We start from the raw sequence: 18209 nt of genomic DNA, 5'->3' as shown, positions 1-18209 counted from the left end.
GTAAAAGAATCGAACATTGTTATTTGCATGTAAACAAAGTGTACTAAACAGGAAACAATTATTATGATTTTCAATTTACTTGCCTAGAGAAACTTCTGAAGAAAACAGTAGAAGCTTTCAATTAATTTACATGTTAAAATGTCATCGCAGCTTTCAAAGAAAACAGTTTGAAGTTCAAAGAATTTCTTCTGAGCAAAAAGAATGTTATGTGAGAAACAGCTGGTGGCAAGCATAATTAATTTTTCTTGTATTAAACAATATGGATTAGCGTTATGATAAGGAATGATAAAGATGCATCTCTTACAGGAGTTTTGTTGTCCGTATTTCACATCTATCGATCTGTTTAATGCTACAAGAAAGTTGATCAGTCATAAGATAGCTGGCGTTTTTAAATCTTATTAATAAATTAGCAGTGATTTTTCCTACAACAAAATTGTTCAATTATTTTAATGATCAGATTTTGAATCTGCACATCACAATGTAAATACTTAAAATATCTATGAAGTTGTCCCTCTTGTAATCAAAACCATTGATCATTAACTTATGGATAATTAGTTAACTGTGTAAATTTAATCATTGATGGATTTTTATATTTTACATATAAATGAGCTATCAAGAAGATATCGGGCCGTTTTTTGATAGATTGATATAATCAAAGTTGTTCACTTGATATCAATGATATATCGGATGAAAAACTTCATAGGAAACATCTGTCCGTCCAGGAAGTAATTTACAAAGTAACGGTGTAACTAAAAGTCTACTTGTTGAATTCAGCATCAGCTCCGAATCAGTATCTTCATCATTTATTGATCGATCCTATGATTTTTTTGGCAAGCGCCAGATATTTGAAATAGACAATGATTATTTAGGTATGAGCATTGTAATGACAGCTGATTAAAAGGAACTTTGTTGATATAGGTTCAATCTGTTTTCTCCGTCAAAATCAGATGGTATTGAATTGTTAAAACGCAACAGATGATAAATTACTGACGATTTTAAGGTAGGTCTCTTCATTTTATTGCTGAATATCAGTATAGTTTTATGGATGAGAATAACTATTATGTTTATTTTTCTGGTAATAATAATATTATATGCAATTTAATCTTATTGATTTAATATAAAACTATTCAGGTATTTAAGTTTTTATATTGTAAAATTCAGGGAACATGCACAATTATTGAACAGAGAAAAGTATCTGTGTAAGCGTTATATAAAAAAGTAATATAATGCAAAAAATCCCTCTAACTTTGTTTACTGAACCAGAACAATATTCTGTTTGTTAAAGAAAGTTATTAATAAAATGCAGCATAAAACAAATATGGTCATGTTTATACAAACATTTATTGGAAATTGTTGCATTTATCACATTTTCACAAATGCAAAATGTTCATTTCAAATCCATATGGCCATACTCTCACGCAAATTTAGAGCAGTCCACCAAACAAAAAATGGGGGTGATCTAGGGTGTTCTAGAAAGATCAGCTCCCATTGTATTACTCTTGTAAAAGTCTGTTGAGAAAATTTGATCAGTGATAAGGCATTAAATAATGGTTAATTAGTTAAATTTCTTAAGCCCTACCAGAAGATATTACCAAATTTATAAACCATCAGTTCGTTGTAATTCAATTCTCTATACTTTACTAAAACATAGCGTAATTACTATGAGTAGTCATTGTTTTAAGGACTAAAAGCACTAATAAAATTTTCCATCTTTTCTCCAAAATATTTACTGCAGTTTCATTTTTAAATTTGCTTCCTGTTTGATTGCACTTTATACAAAGTTTCAACACTTTCTAGTGAAGTTTCTTTATTACCTTAAAAAGCATACGTCTGACGTACACTCTAGTTATAGGCATACAAGTTCTGCAGAGCTGATACAGATTTTAATGAATGTAGAAGATTCACAAAAAGAATGACGTCAGATATGTTTATGAAAGATTGGGATATTTAATGGAATACCAATAGTTGTGAAATAATTTTTTGGAAATTGCATATAATTGGACTGTCTGAAATTCTAAGTCTATGAATCTAGATCTTAAAGTGACACTTAATTCTCCATTAATATTGAAGTAAAATTTGTCTGCCATAGAATCAAAAGTTAATGCATGAAATAGATGAAAATATATTGCCCCCACTTTCAGACAGCACTTAGTTCTATATACCATTTAATTGGTGTCTCTTAAATGGGTTTGCATCAGTTATGGATACAATTACTCTGCTTTTATAGAAATTCATCTGTAATATACATTTCAACCGCAAGTATGGTTTTAAAGCCAATCTTTCATTCAAGGCAGAATTTAAAAACTTTTTTATAGAAATGCATCTGTGATGTACATTTCAACCGCAAGTATGGTTTTAAAGCCAATCTTTCATTCAAGGCAGAATTTAAAAACTTTTTTATAGAAATGCATCTGTGATGTACATTTCAACCGCAAGTATGGTTTTAAAGCCAATCTTTCATTCAAGGCTGAATTTTTTTATTTTTTTTTATAGAAATGCATCTGTGGTGTACATTTCAACCTCAAGTATGGTTTTAAAGCCTGAACTTTTCATTCAAGGCAGAATTAAAAAAAAAGATGTTTAGATATCTCGTAAATATTTAAATCTGTAGATAATTTTGTGTGAAATGTACAAAAGAAAGATGCAATTTGAGTGCATATGAAGTAAACATTTCTCACTTTGGAATGTCTAGGTGCAGTTTGTATCATGTCTCCTTAGTGAGATAATGCCCCTGATAATGTTTTGTCTATTCCTGTAGCCTGTTTGTATAGAGCTAATTCTCCTACAGAAATCTTGCTGTATAATATAAAAATGACATCTCAACACTAAATTGTATGTACTTATGGATTTTTCATATGATTTTGATGAGATGATTCATGACTTGTCAGGGTTAAGATCCCTTATAAATGACCACCTAATTTCATAGAGGATGCCTTTGATTAACATAAAAAGAAACAAGTTAATTATCTTTTATCATTCACTTAAAGCTGTAGAGTATAAGTTTTACTCATTGATAAAGGCTGTACAGTGACCTATAGTTGCCTACATCTAAATCATTTGGATTCTGGTGGATACTTGTCATTTTGGCAATCTTATCACATTGACTTTTTCTGTCTGGCCAGAGAGAATGCAATATATATATGGATTACAATATAGCAATGTTTGTCATCTATTTTATACAGTGTTATATTTCAGAAGGTAGAAGACCCATATGTTTCATACCTAGTATTGATATACCTTATGGTACAAAGTTTCAGTCAACCATGCTGATATACCTTATGGTACAAAGTTTCAGTCTGCCATATGTCCATTTTCAATAACCTCATTTTGATGGTTCAGTGATTGCTTGAAAAAATGTACATTTTTTTGTCGTGTGATATACTCACTTGCATAGGCGGATCCAGGGGGGGGGGGGGGCCCTTTCATGGGAAAAATTTGGTTGATTATATAGGGAATCACTGAAGCATGGAATGCGGGCCCCCCCTTAGGTCAGTCAGCGGGCCCCCCCCATAGGAAAAGTTCTGGATCCGCCACTGACTTATTATGAGTAAAGGGATAACTATATTTGGTGTATGGAATCTGTGCAACTCTACATGTCCACCAGACACCTTACACCTGACCTTGACCTCAAAGACATTAGTTTGGGTGAATGGTACAGACATAAGTCATAGCTGAAGGACTTTTATGAGGAAGATACATAGACATGAGTTTGAGTGAATGGAATGTTTATGAGAAAGATACTAAGACATGAGTTTGAGTGAATGGAACCAGCATGAGTTATACTTAAAGAATTTTTATGAAGTGGATACATAGACATGAGTTTGGGTGGAGGACTGTTTATAGGGTGGATACCAAGACATGACTTTGAGGGAATGGAATGTTAATGAGGTTGATAAAAGACATGAGTTTTGGTGCAAGGACTTTTTATGAGGTGGATACAAAGACTGATGATTAAATATTATGAGGTGGACAAGAAAGGAATTTTGGAGTAGGTTTATTTCATGAGATTGACTAACAAAAAATACTTTGGGTGTAACAAGAGGGGGGATAGGACCTTTAACAGGACTCTGGGATCTGGTGTTTTTAAGCTTGGGATTTGGGGATTGACCCTTTTGGGATCCGGGAATTCTTTTTTTCGAATTTTGGGATGTTGTGATTTAAAGTTATTTAAATTTGAGACCTCAGGAATTCGTGGTTTTAAGGCCTTGATTTCGGGATCAGTACCCCTCCTACCCCCCTCTAACAAAATTGTATGAGGTGAACAAGGAAATGAGTTTTGGTGTTAGAACTTTTTGTGAAGTGAGTATACAATAAATTAGGTTTCATGATGTGATTGCATTAGGACAAAAACCAAGAAAATAAAGAGTACTAAAAAGAGATTTATGGAATGATATTGACTGTTCAATGGAAAGAAAAGCATATAAACGGCTTAATTTATTTAATTAGAAAAGCAAAATACAAATTTAAGATTTATATTGAAATGAATAGATAATACATTAATCCTAGAGAATAAGATATGTTTTGGAATTATTTTACGCTATGAATTCACTGAAAAATCAAACTACTGTATGATTCATTTTATTAACAACTGCATGAATAATTGCCTTGAGAAAATGTAAATATTATGTGACTTATGAAACGTTTTGACTTTGACTTTATAAAAATGACATAAGATAACATTTTCCAATATTTTTACCACAAAGAAGGATAAGTTCAGAAACATAATTTGAAAAAGACTTTCTATCCATGATCTTTTATCAAGGTAAGAAGAGTTGTACTGCTAAAAACAAAATGTGTGAGATTAGATTTTGCAGCATTTTAGACAGTTTTTTTTGTTTTTTTTATTAATTACTGTTATTTAATATATGCATATATCTGTAAAAAGATAGCGTTTTTGAAAACATATTTGGAGAGCAATATAATAGGAGTACATCTGTAAGTACACATATTCAATACTTGTTTTTGCTAATTTTGAATTCGGTAAATTGTACCTTGTCCTTGTAAATACTTAGATAGATATTATACCCCAGCAGTAGTGGAGGGGGCATTAAGTTTTACCCTTGTCTGTCTGTGCTTCTGTATGTCCCAAAGTTGGTTTCTATTCTATTACTTTAGTTTGCCTAAGCCAAATGTTAAAAAACTTTTATACAATGCTTATAACCACAAAAAACAGATCAAGTATGAATTTTTTGGTGTCACTTTTACCGTTTTAAAGTTATGCCTGTTTACAAATGAAAAAATTGTTGAACTTCTGTTTCTGTTCTCTAACTTCAGTTAGCCTGAACCAAATGTTATGAGACTTACTACACAATACTTATAACCACAAAACTCAGAGCAATCAAATATAGATAGCGTCACTTTTACTGTTCTTCTGTCCTATATGTTCCTTTATAACTATATATGGTATGCATACAGGGGCGCATCATGGACACATTCTCAATTTATTTAAAAATAAGTCCATTATTTGTTCCTGAGAACATAAATGTGCAGTTGTGTTATCTCGCTAACATAGGATGTGTTTTAGGTTTGATTAAAATGAAATTTAATCCTCTTGTTTTCTTCCCCTGTGAAGTTGTGCATATCAGTGTTAGGATAATTAGATAACATTTGCAAGATTTAAAGCTTTGAAAAATTTAAAAGTGCAAATAACATTCTATATAACAAGTTTTTAACCAATTAAAATTTTACTTTGAAACAAAACTGATCACTGTATCCTATCACCATACGCTTTTGTACTCATTTTCTTTTTTTTATAAACTCAATTGATTTATAGACTTTATAGCTCTTTATAAATTGAATAAGTATTTAATTATTAAATAAGTATTTTTTTTGTCTCTTGTGGAAAGTTATGTCTCATTGGAAATCATACCACATCCTCTCTTTTTTTATGTTGTTATGCATATTGAACGTATGGAATGTTTATGTGTAAACATAATGTGAATTTAACATTTTGTTATTCCTAATATTCACATTAATATTTATGTTTAACTTTTCATTATATACTGAAGGGAAATTCATATGCTAATTAAAGTACATGAGAATTACATGTTATTTTTACATGGAATTAATGTGAAGAAAACCTGCGTTGAAAGTGTTTTGCTTAAGCCTTTGGAGATATCTATAGACATTAAAACATATTTCTGTAACTACAGTAATATAATAGTGGGCTCTACTTCATTGCATTGTACACCTGTTATTTGAATATATAAGAATTGAAAACACAAAACCATTCTTTGATGTAAACAAATCTGTTAATCACATAGGTCAGAGCAACAATTCCTGTTGTTTACATACAAACTCTGAAGTGTTAAAACAGACAAACTATTGGTTGGAGAAAGGAAAAGTGTTTGCAATTAAATTAAAAAAAAAAAAAAAAGAAATCAGAACTTGCCAAATGTCTTCAAGAATTTTGTTTTTTATGAAAATATTGCGTAATTTTATTTGTTTGTTTATTTATTTGTATCTTAAGTGTGATTCTTTATTTGTGTCTGGAGTGCATTTAATGAAAATGGAGAAGAATACGTTTGTTTATATATTATTTTAAACTTTTCTATATTTCTGATGTATTTGGGTTGTATAGTTGTACTTAAATTTGTGGTATAAATTTTAGGTAGTAAATTGCTCACAATGTATATATTTTTTTAATTTTAAAGGAAAGATATATTCACTGAAAGAAATAGACGTGTAAGCATTCACTTTTTTAGTTTGGAAAATTTATGCAATTTAAGTTACCAAATGCTCTTGCAAAAGTCAAATGATATGACTACCAAAAGATGTTTTTCTGTCTTTACAAATGATATTGTGGCTGTCCATATTTCAAGATGGCCTCCATTGTTGAACAGAAGTTTACATTATCATCCTGGATACATGATTTTTTTTTTAGTGAGACCTTAGTAAAAATATGATCAGATCATATGAAGAGTTGTATGTTAATGCATGTAAAAGACATACAGAAGAGTGTAGAATGCTATCAGAGCGTCCTTAATTTAATTATTTCTATACAAGCAAACAGAATTCGTATTGAAATACAAGAACAAGTATAAAACTTGATCAATATGTTTTCCTTGTTTTCAAAATTCCAATAGGGAACATACCTTTTATAATTGTATAAATAAACCAATTGTTCAAGACGTTTCGGCTATTGGCCTTCTTCAGTTGTTTATTATTCTTCTAAACTACATGGCTGACATTTCTTTTTTCAATCATTGAAAATAATCAATATGTTTTCCCTTTTGTCAAGTTTTGACTCTCATGGGCTACCTTAAGTATTGATTTTAAGAAGTAAGGAAATAAAATATTATAAAACATTTGTGAACAAGTATCTCCTTGCTGTAAGAACATCTGAAGAAACAATTCTTTGATAAAATATATACTCAAGGGTTTCCAAATATTTTATGTGGTCTGTTAACCAAGCTTGTACAGGTGATAACCTTTCAGGAGTATGCAGCTCAATGACTTTAGAGCTATTATAAAATATGGCAGTGTAAAAAGGTAAAAGTACCAGTGGTAATTAGTCATGTTAGTACCACCTCATTTCAATATTTGTGGTTGGTTCAAATATCTTTAAAAATGTTAAAATGTTAGTCATGAAATACGTAAAATTCAGAAATGATTTTTATGTTTGTTGTTTCCACATGACCAACCAAAGTTTGTGATATATCATTGCACTTTTATACAAGTTGCATAGATATGTTTGTATCAGATAATAGATTGTAATCTCCTATTTTTTTGAGACTGCATTATTTGCATAAATAAAAACCTTGCTATTAATTCTAAATTTACAGTAATGTGTAATGTAAAATGGAAAAATCTTGAGAAAGCATGATGACAGAAATCTGTGTGAAAATGAAAACCAATTGTACCATAATAATTATACCAATTTATTTTTTTCATACACAATAAAATGCTTAGTAAGCAAATATTGCCAAATAACTTCCCCTGTTTGTAACTCTGATCTATCTATGCAAAGAGTTATGTAAAGTTTATTATCTATCAACTCTCAAGATATCATTGAAACCTCCAATTACATTTTTTTTTTAGAAAGGAAAATCTTCCTTTGAAGTTCAGGGAGGTCAAAGTGTCTTTTACTTCTTTTTTTTTTTAGAAAAGATCAGCCAATTAATTCTCCCTCTTTAACCATTTTTCATTTTTAAAATCTAAGTATTTGAACCTTATACATATCTGGCATGCAAATTTATCTAAATAATTGTTATAAAAAAAAAAGAAGACATTTATTGGACAAAACAAATTACTGGCTTAAATTAACGAAGCTATTTTTTAAATGCTGTTTAAGTTATTATATTGTTCAATTACATAACTTTATAAGAGACAAAAAAATATATTAGACAACACCATATATTACAGTTTGCTTATGACCAAATTGGTCAAAGTGAAAGTAACTTAATTTTTGCTGATTCAGATAAATGTTATGGCTAATCCACTAAGGAAGCAACCAATTAACTTCAGAGGGGGAGGGTTGGGTTTTTGTCTGATTCAGCAAACATTTTTTCTCTTGGTTACGACACTCTCAATCAAATTATTTTTTTCAAAATTGAACACTATAAATTTATATGGGGAAAATTTGAATTTAGAAATGTTTTTTTGTTGTCATCTACTTGACCACAATGTTTTTTCATCAAATTGGTGAGCAAAATATTGTGTTAGGAAAAAAAACCATACCCCACCCCCTTGAGGTTAGATGGTCGTTACCTTAAAAAAGCTCCATTGTAGCTATTGTGTTTTCACAAACCTCTTTTTTAAGTCAGTATTCTCATTATTACTCATCTGAAAATAACTGATTATTGGTAAACTTAAGATTATGTAAATACATGTATAACTTAAGGCTTATGACATTAAAAATTAATTATTCTAATGTAAATCAGTTACATTTGTACTCATTTATTATTTAATTTACAAATGATGCCATATGTGATTAAACTGATTCGGTAATCAGGTGACCTAGCCTTTAGATGAACTATTTGAATTGTCCAAGTTATCCCCCTTTGAACCTTTCAAAATGTCATCATTTTAATTTTCAAAGAATGACCTCTTACTAAACCAATCAGGAACTGTTTTTTTTTGGTGCAGGTTGAAGGCTTTCCATTCATTATGTCTAAACTGAAAATTTAGTAGTAAGTTTAAAATCTCCTTTTGAGAACTGACAGTTCTTTTTGTGGAAAGAATATAGAAAATGAAACATTTACCAAAACAGACATAAAGGTAAAAATAATTTACACCTCAGGTGGGGTTTGTTATGCCTAGTCTTAAGAATAAAAAAAATGTTTTGGTAACTTGTTTTTCTTTTATTTTTTTTTTGTGCTTGTTTTTGACTCTTAAGGTTTTGTGTTATCTTCCACCTCTTAAATTTTATTCTCAAATTGGAATTTGTTACAAAAAAAAACCCAGTAGTAGAAACCTTTAATGGAAAAAAACATAAAGTTTATATAGTTATAAACATATAGCATTAAAACTGGATCCAATTTTTTTGAGATTTGACAATATCCAAAGTTTGACACTAGACATTTCTCTATTGTTTTTACACTATATATGTTGATCTCTATCAGTCTAGATGTTTTTTGTTTGTTTTTTGTGGTGTTAGGTTTCTGTCTCATTAACCCTGCTATGGACATTTTATTCATATAAAGACCCAATAAGGAAGCTCTTTTATTTTATTTTGTGTATATAGCTGATTGATTGCCATTTCAAACGATTGCAGCTGTTCATATGTAACTCGGGCTCATCTTATTGAGTTAATGGTATAGAAGAAAAATTGCTTGTTTTTGTCAGAATAAATGACATTATGTACTATTATTTTTGTCATTAGCTTAATATTACATAATTCTCTGGAAAGAAGCTTTGGAAAAGTGTTTGAAACTTACTTTAATTAATTGGATTTGTTCAATAGGCTTAAAGTTGTCAGTTTCATTTAAATGGTTTCATGGAAATCGTCCAACATTTGCTGTTCATTTTAAATGACAGAGCAGCTTTAAAAAGACAAATACCTAAAACTATGAATTAATGATGGAGAAAAGTGGGGTATACAAATTTATGGGACCGAAACCAATCCAAACAAACAAAAAATATATCTTAATTTGTTTTATGATACAATTCGGAAAGGGAATATATTCTATGTACAAATGGTATTTGATTAAATCTGTTTCAATACACATTTCTTGTCTTTTTGTAAGCAATATAATTTTTTTGCATTAAAATAGAAAAATGCATATATTTTATGTTCTAAATTATCAGCAATAAAATATTTAATCTCCATACACATTACTGGTCTTGTTTGATTTTTATTTCCCTAGATATATAATGGATAATATTTTTCAATAGGTTAATTGTTTTGTAACTGAAGCATTTAGTTAATAGTGGGTATGCACTTGAAACTGATTAATTATGCTTTTAATCAATGGGATAATGGAGCACAAATAAATTAACTGAGAATTGCTGATCTTTGTCCTATATATAATGTTTGACTTTCCAGACCAATTCACTTTCCTTTTTATATGTCTGTTTACGGGACATATTATGGTATTGTCCGTCTGTTAGTTGTTAACATGCCCGACAATAACTCAAAAGCGCTTTTACCATTTTGCATCAAACTATGGTGAATTGTTTATATCTTTTGACAAAAGCTCCCTTTTGATTTTTATAAATATTAGATTTTATGTTTCCGAGTTATGGAGGTTTTATTCAGTAAAAACAGGGATTTTCCAGTTTTCAGACAATATCAATAACTCCAAAGTGCTTTCAGCTTTTTTTTTAATTTATCAACTGGTTATTTTTTATAAATTTCTGATATGATATATGATATTGAGGAGTTATGGAACTTTATACTTTGAAAAAGCAATGTTCGTATTATGCGCTCATGGCACAATTTATGGCACAATTTGGAAACTTGCAGTTCGGGAGGCAAATAATCATTTCACTTCTTGTTAAATTACTTTTTTTTTTATTATGTCTATAATGGCAGTTTAAGATGTTTCCTTTATCTGACTATAAATAATGATATTTTATTTTTCATTTTTTCTGTATAAGAATATTGAAGCAAAAACTACACATATATCAGTAAAATAAATTTCAGTTTAGGTTTGACAAAATATGCTGTATAAGTACAGTTATTGTGTCTGATTTAATCTTTGTTTATGACAGAAACTGTTCAAATATTCACAACCCTCACTTATTTATTGAGATTTTAGGACACATTCAGTGCTTTAAATGAGCTTAATTGAAATAAGTATACACAGTAAAGATTCCTGTTTCCTGAGCAATAATTGTATTTATTTATATTTGCATAATTCTTCTGAAAGATCAATATATCAGTGAAGTTGACAAGAATCAACCCATGTATAATGATGAAGTAGGAAAATGTTTAATCTGACTGTTCTTGTCTGGAAATCAGTTGACAAGAATCAACCCCTGTATAACAGTGAAGTGGGAAAATGTTTAATGTGACTGTTCTTGTTTTTAAATAAGTTGACAAGAATCAACCCATGTATGATGATGAAATAGGAAAATATTCATCTGACTGTTTTTGTCATGAAATCAGTTGACAAGAATCAACCCCTGTATAACAATTAAGTAGGAAAATGTTTAATCTGATTGTCCTTGTTTTTAAATAAGTTGACAAGAATCAACCCCTGTTTAATGATGAAGTAGGCAAATGTTTAATCTGACTGTTCTTGTCTTGAAATCAGTTGACAATAATCAACCCCTGTATAACAATTAAGTAGGAAAATGTTTAATCTGACTGTCCTTGTCTTGAAATCAGTGGACAATAATCAACCCCTGTATAACAATTAAGTAGGAAAATGTTTAATCTGATTGTCCTTGTCTTGAAATCAGTTGACAATAATCAACCCCTGTTTAATGATTAAATAGGAAAATGTTTAATCTGACTGTTCTTGTCTTGAAATCAGTTGACAAGAATCAACCCCTGTATAACAATTAAGTAGGAAAATGTTTAATCTGACTGTCCTTGTTTTTAAATAAGTTGACAAGAATCAACCCATGTAAAATGTTGAAGTAGGAAAATGTTAAATGTGACTGTTCTTGTCTTGAAATCAGTTGACAAGAATAAACCCCCTGTAAAATGATGAAGTAGAAAAATGTTTAATCTGAATGTTCTTGTCTTGAAATCAGTTGACAATAATCAACCCCTGTATAACAATTAAGTAGGAAAATGTTTAATCTGACTGTTCTTGTCTTGAAATCAGTTGACAAGAATCAACCCATGTAAAATGATGAAGAAGGAAAATGTTTAATCTGATTGTCCTTGTTTTGAAATCAGTTGACAAGAATCAACCCATGTATAATGTTTAAGTAGGAAAATGTTTAATGTGACTGTTCTTGTCTGGAAATCAGTTGACAAGAATAAACCCCTGTATAATGTTGAAGTAGGAAAATGTTTAATCTGATTGTCCTTCTTTTGAAATCAGTTGACAAGAATCAACCCATGTTTAATGGTTAAGTGGAAAAATGTTCAATCTGTCTGTTCTTGTCTTAAAATCAGTTGACAAGAATCAACCCATGTATAATGGTGAAGTAGAAAAATGTTTAATCTGACTTGCCTAGAAATCAATATATAAGGTTGACAAGAATTAAACCATGTATAATTTTGATGTAGGAAAATGTTTAATATGACTGTTCTTGTCTGGAAAATATTTCAGTCACGTTTAAACCACAATCAGTATTTTAACAGAAGAATCATCTTCAAAATACCTTCAAAAATGTGCAAATTTCTTACTGAATAGTATGCTATAAAAGCCTTTAAGTAGGACCAAATGTGAGACAATACACCTTATCACTATTTGTCGGCCATTACTGGAAATCACACAGGTTTTCCGTAAATTACAATGTCACAATCCAAATATCTGACGTCACAATTGAAAAGTGATTGTTGTATGACATCAATAGTTTAAACAGCACAGATTCTCGGGTCAGTTGGTAATAGACGTATTTACACTTGTATGCAAATTTGTACGCCATTACATAAAATCACACAAGTTCCCGTAACATTTGACATCATAATTCAAAACATTTGACGTCACAACTAAAAAGTGATTGTTGCTTGACGTCAAAAGGTTATTCGGAGGTGATATAAGGTCATTCGGAGGCAAAATATAGCTAAATACCAAAAGTGTAAATAGATTTATAGCAATAAGGTGTATTCAAACAAGAAAAGTAACTGCCTGATATAATAGTCATTTGACAGGTTTCATCTGACCTTGACTCCTTTCCATGGTTCATTCAAGGGTTTTTTGTGACACCTCTAATAAGACAATAATCAAATCTCAAAGACTTTGAACTTTTAGATAATTCCATCATCAAAAAGGCAGACAAAACTTTCAAGTATGGATGCATGTTCTTGTTAATGGTTTTCTTTATTGTTTTTTGTAACTTAAGTACATTTGTACTTATCTGTTTGCTGATAGATTTATTATGATAAAAGATATGATCATTTGATTATACCCAGGTAATCATAGAAATAATAAGCTCAGTTGTACCAAGGCCAGCATATAAACACTGATGGATCTGTTCAAATCACTTTACATTAATAGCAAAATGAAATATCTGTATCCTAATTTTATTAAGCCAAAAAGTACACTCTTGAAATATTGCAATTGTTACTAAGAGGTGAAGAATTTTATTAAATGATCTATGTCTATAACTGAACTTTAAAGATATTTTTGAGTTTATTTTTTAGGTTAAACTGAAAGCATTTGTCACATAAGCCAAGATGTACTAATACATGTATATTTCTACAAATCTATCTCAGTAATTTTTTATGATCCAACTGCCTATTACAAGTGCATTTCTGACTTTAAAAGATGTTGCACGCAACCTTTAAAACTTAGTCTACACCCTTTAATCATCAATTATAACCTTTAAATGTTTAACTAGGTACAAAATTGGATTTCAAACTAAACATTGATCAATGTATCCACATAAGGTGGGTTGATGTGACAGCATTGATTTTTATCAGGTAGAAGACCTTCTGCAACCCTATAAGAATTAATGGCATTACAATTTTGTAAGAAAAGTGAAGCTGATTGAATTTAGATTTAGAGAATCTATCAAAGTCATTCCTTTTGTGTTTTCTGTCTGTGGACCAACTTTATTCCAAGGATAATATTCTTGTCTGATGACAAAGATAGGATATCTAAGAAAAGTTTTACAAAATTATTTCATTGAGATTTAAATGGATTATTAATGTTGTTCTAATTTTCTTTTCATGTTTTATAATAGATTTTAAATGCGCCAGTTAATTCCCTTGTTAAGTCAGTCATAAGTTCACGATAGATAGATAATAAGGTTAGCAGTCTGTCGTTCCTCTTAAAGTGTGGGTAAAACACATAATGACATTCTGTTGCACTTTCGACTAACTTGGTTAGGTCTGTATGTCATTTTGTTCAGCAGATGCATAGACATGGTTAATATAAAGTTGGAAGGAAAAAAGATGTTGTATTGCTTCTTTATTGCATTTTAAATTAGTTAAAAGTCCATTCTGTGATCCCACTGGAATCCTTATCAATGAGATACTAGCTTTGATGAATTGTTGCATAGTGTGCTTGTTAAGATACATTGTTGTTCCCTGTGAAAGAATTAACAATGTTCCAGTCATACATTTGATTAATTGATTTGTGTTTTCTTAATGTCCAGTTGCAAATATTTCATTCCTATTCAGTATGAGTCCCATGTTTGATTTGAAGTTGTATTTATCTTGAGAAGTAGAAAAAGAACAGCTGGGCCAAAATGTGATGTTGATAAGCATCAATTATTTACCAATAAAAACACATTTAAGAAAAGCCACCCTTAAAGAATTATTGTTATTTCATGTAGCATACCCATGCCTTATTTGGTTGGATAGGAAGGTATAGATTTTTTTTTTTGCCAACAACAAAAGTTACAAGTTTCAGACAAAAAAAGGAAATTAAAACAGAAAAAATCTTAAAAATTGAAACGATTTGTTTCATAATTTTTTTGAGGGTATGCTGCTTTTAAGGTGGGTGTGTTAAGGCATCACCAAGCAATTTAGATTTTATTTTTTGGCCTAACAGCATGATATAACTTGCATCTCTTTTATTTTATGAAGATTGATGACATCATATTTTTGTGAAAATAACTTGTCACTGTTTCGCGAAGTCAGCATACTGTAAAGCCTATAGAAATATGGATGATATATACTTAACGTGACGGTACCCAAATTGCCCCTATTTTGACCGTTTCTTTATGATCAAGACAAAAATTTCCATTTCGTGTTTATTTTGTAGCCGTATCCTTCTTTATTATATAGGTACACCAATTTGATTTTCAATTGATATGGAATCATAGTAAAATTGGTCTGAACTCACCTCCAAACCATCAATGATTCTGTAATGAGGAGTACCCAAATTGCATCCATGCTTAAATTTGCATTGTCAAAAGTGGAATAAGAAAGCTTTTGTTTATTTTTTTCAAATATTTTGAACAATTGGATATTTGTTGTTGCTTACTCTTCTTTCTTTTAAGAAATGGATACTTGTAACATATTGTATTTGCTAATTTTAAAAAGATGACGTTTTGATGACGTCGCCATGCGACGTTTCGGTACATTTTGCTTTTTCAGTAAACACTTCATCTGTTGATAAATACTGTGAATGTTTTGTGTATAGCTAAATATTTTTACATATTTTGAAAGACATGCACAGTATCAAATCATAAAAACCCAAATTGTTTAGTCTCTAGGAGATCTTGTAAGATTTCCGCTGCTATTTTTGCTAAATAGGTGCAATTTTGGTACTCGTTGCAATTTGGGTACAGTTACGTTAATAGATAAAAACAAAGGTCTGACCTTTAAATAAATAAATAAATAAATAAATAAATAATCTTTATTTCAAGAGGATGATCCCATTAGTTAAAACTAATCTTCCTGAGAGTCCTCAAAATAATAATAACATATTTATAAGTACATAGAGTATTATAAAGTTATATTATACACAATATACAATTGTATTTAAATAATAATGAAAAAGCATATTAATTTGCACAATTGACGAAAAATTTGTAACATTTTGTTTTAAAAGATACAAGTGTATTACTCATTTTTATTTCATTTGGTAAACTGTTCCATATTTGAGAACCTGAATATGTAAATGTTTTCTTTAAAAAATTAGTTTTTGGTTTTGGAAGATTTAATACTTTTTCATCAGCTGAACGTAAGTTATAATTTTGATTATCAGTAAAATGAAAATTTTCTTGTAAATAGTTAGGAACCATACCATTTAATGATTTAAATACAAGTATTGCCTTTTGGTATTGAATGCGTTTTTCCACATTTAACCAGCGTAAACTATTAAACAATAAACTGGATGATGTCATTATGTCAGCTTCTACTATAACCCTAGCAGATTTCTTTAATAACTTATTAAGTTTATTTATTCCACTTTCACAACAGCTTCCCCATATATTGCAACAATAATCAAATAATGGCAGAATATAAGCATTAAAATAGATAATACGTATATGCATAGGTAAATATTTTCTTATCTTTTGTAATAAATTGATTCTGTTTGATATAGTACATGACATTTTATCTATCTGCTGATTCCAATTTAGGTTTTTGTCAATATATAAACCAAGAAGTTTTTCACAGTCTACATTTTCTATTTGTTCATTTGAAATATTGATATCTAAACTGTTTCCAGTTGAACAAAGTCTTTGTTTTGAACCAACAATCATTGATTTACACTTTTTGGCATTCAATTTCATACAATTTTGCGCACACCAGTTTTCAATTACATGAATATCATTTTGAAGGTTAGAAGTTAACTGAAGTAAATTATTACCTTTACAATGTAATGTAGAATCATCTGCATATAAATCTATTAATGAATGTTCTATATTAAGTGGTAAATCATTGATATATAAAATAAATAACAAAGGGCCCAGGATAGAACCTTGTGGTACCCCAGTTTTTATGCATTTAGTATTAGACATGACGTTATTGACCTTAACTTGTTGGCTTCGTTCAAACAAGTATGACTTAAACCAGTCTAGTGTACAATTTGAAACATTATAATATTCAAGTTTTTTCAATAAAATTATATGATTAACCAGATCAAAAGCTTTCTTTAAATCTAAAAATATAACTCCGTTTATCTCTCCATTATCTATATTTGCCAACCATTCATCTACTAATTTAGTAAGTGCAGTAGTACACGAATGTTTAGGTCTGAAACCTGACTGTGTAGTATTTAAACATTTATTACAGTTGCTGATATTGTAAATCCCCAAAATATTTACCCATAAAGGATACAATTTTGTTTAATAACTTACTGTTCTAATTTTATCCAAAACTGTTTAAATATTCTAGTGAAGAAACCAAAATGCAGAACGCAATCAATGCATCACTGGTAAATTGTTGTGTCAGGGATTTCGATACCATAAATTACTGAAAACTTTTACTAAATTCTTTCATAGATACAAAGATTTGATTAGTAAATTTGGCTATACCTGTAGAAAGCTTATTAAAAATGGTATTTCACATCCTAAATTTTATGGTAATATTGTACTTAAAGCGAGGAAATCACTATGTGATCCTTGTAAACTCATCGAACCTTTAAACAAACTTATAAGTAAGGGTTATCGTACCAATATTGTAATAAGATCTCTGAATATAGTTCACATTGGCACTAATATTGATATTGTCATTAGCAAATTAAAACATAACTAAATTTCATTATCTTTTGAGGTGAGATGTATAGAGACACAGACACGTTAACTTTTATTTCTATAGAAGTCGCTCTTCACTATACTACTACCTGTCGATACATTTATTTTTGGCATTGCACAAGTCATGTCTTCTTTGACTATTAATGACGTTAAAATACTAAATCCCTGTGATGTGTTTTAGTCGATTTTAGTCTCTGATGCATGATTTTTTATTATTAATTGGTTTTGGCTTTTAACTAGCTGTCAGTAACTGCGAGTACTCTCAAATCGTATTTTCTTGTTAATTCGACCTGTTGATACTGTTTATAATGCTTTTTTGTTATTTTTATTTATATGGATCTTGTCTGTACACCAGCTTTGATTATTTGTAATATCTTCATTTTTCACTTATTCTTACAACATTTGTATAAACTTCAAGATTATAGAAAAACCGGTTTTTTTCTAAAGTGAACATTGATTGGTTAAGTATTTCTCAGTCATGTCCTGTTTTTGAA

At 29.7% G+C, this 18209-nt stretch overlaps 1 protein-coding gene across 1 annotated transcript in view; it reads left to right on the top strand.

The window, feature by feature from the left end:
* The first annotated feature begins 333 nt into the window (after positions 1–333).
* LOC139485366 (transient receptor potential-gamma protein-like) overlaps positions 334–18209 on the top strand; it is a 116437-nt gene continuing 98561 nt past the window's right edge. The window contains exon 1 of the mRNA XM_071269804.1: positions 334–1000. The gene's annotated coding sequence lies outside the window, so the exon portion shown is untranslated. The remainder of the gene's footprint in view (positions 1001–18209) is intronic.

This window comes from Mytilus edulis, chromosome 8 (genome assembly GCF_963676685.1).
Source record: "Mytilus edulis chromosome 8, xbMytEdul2.2, whole genome shotgun sequence".
NCBI lineage: Eukaryota > Metazoa > Mollusca > Bivalvia > Mytilida > Mytilidae > Mytilus > Mytilus edulis.
Note: the sequence above shows the minus strand (reverse complement) of the source record. Positions and strands in the feature narration are given on the sequence as shown.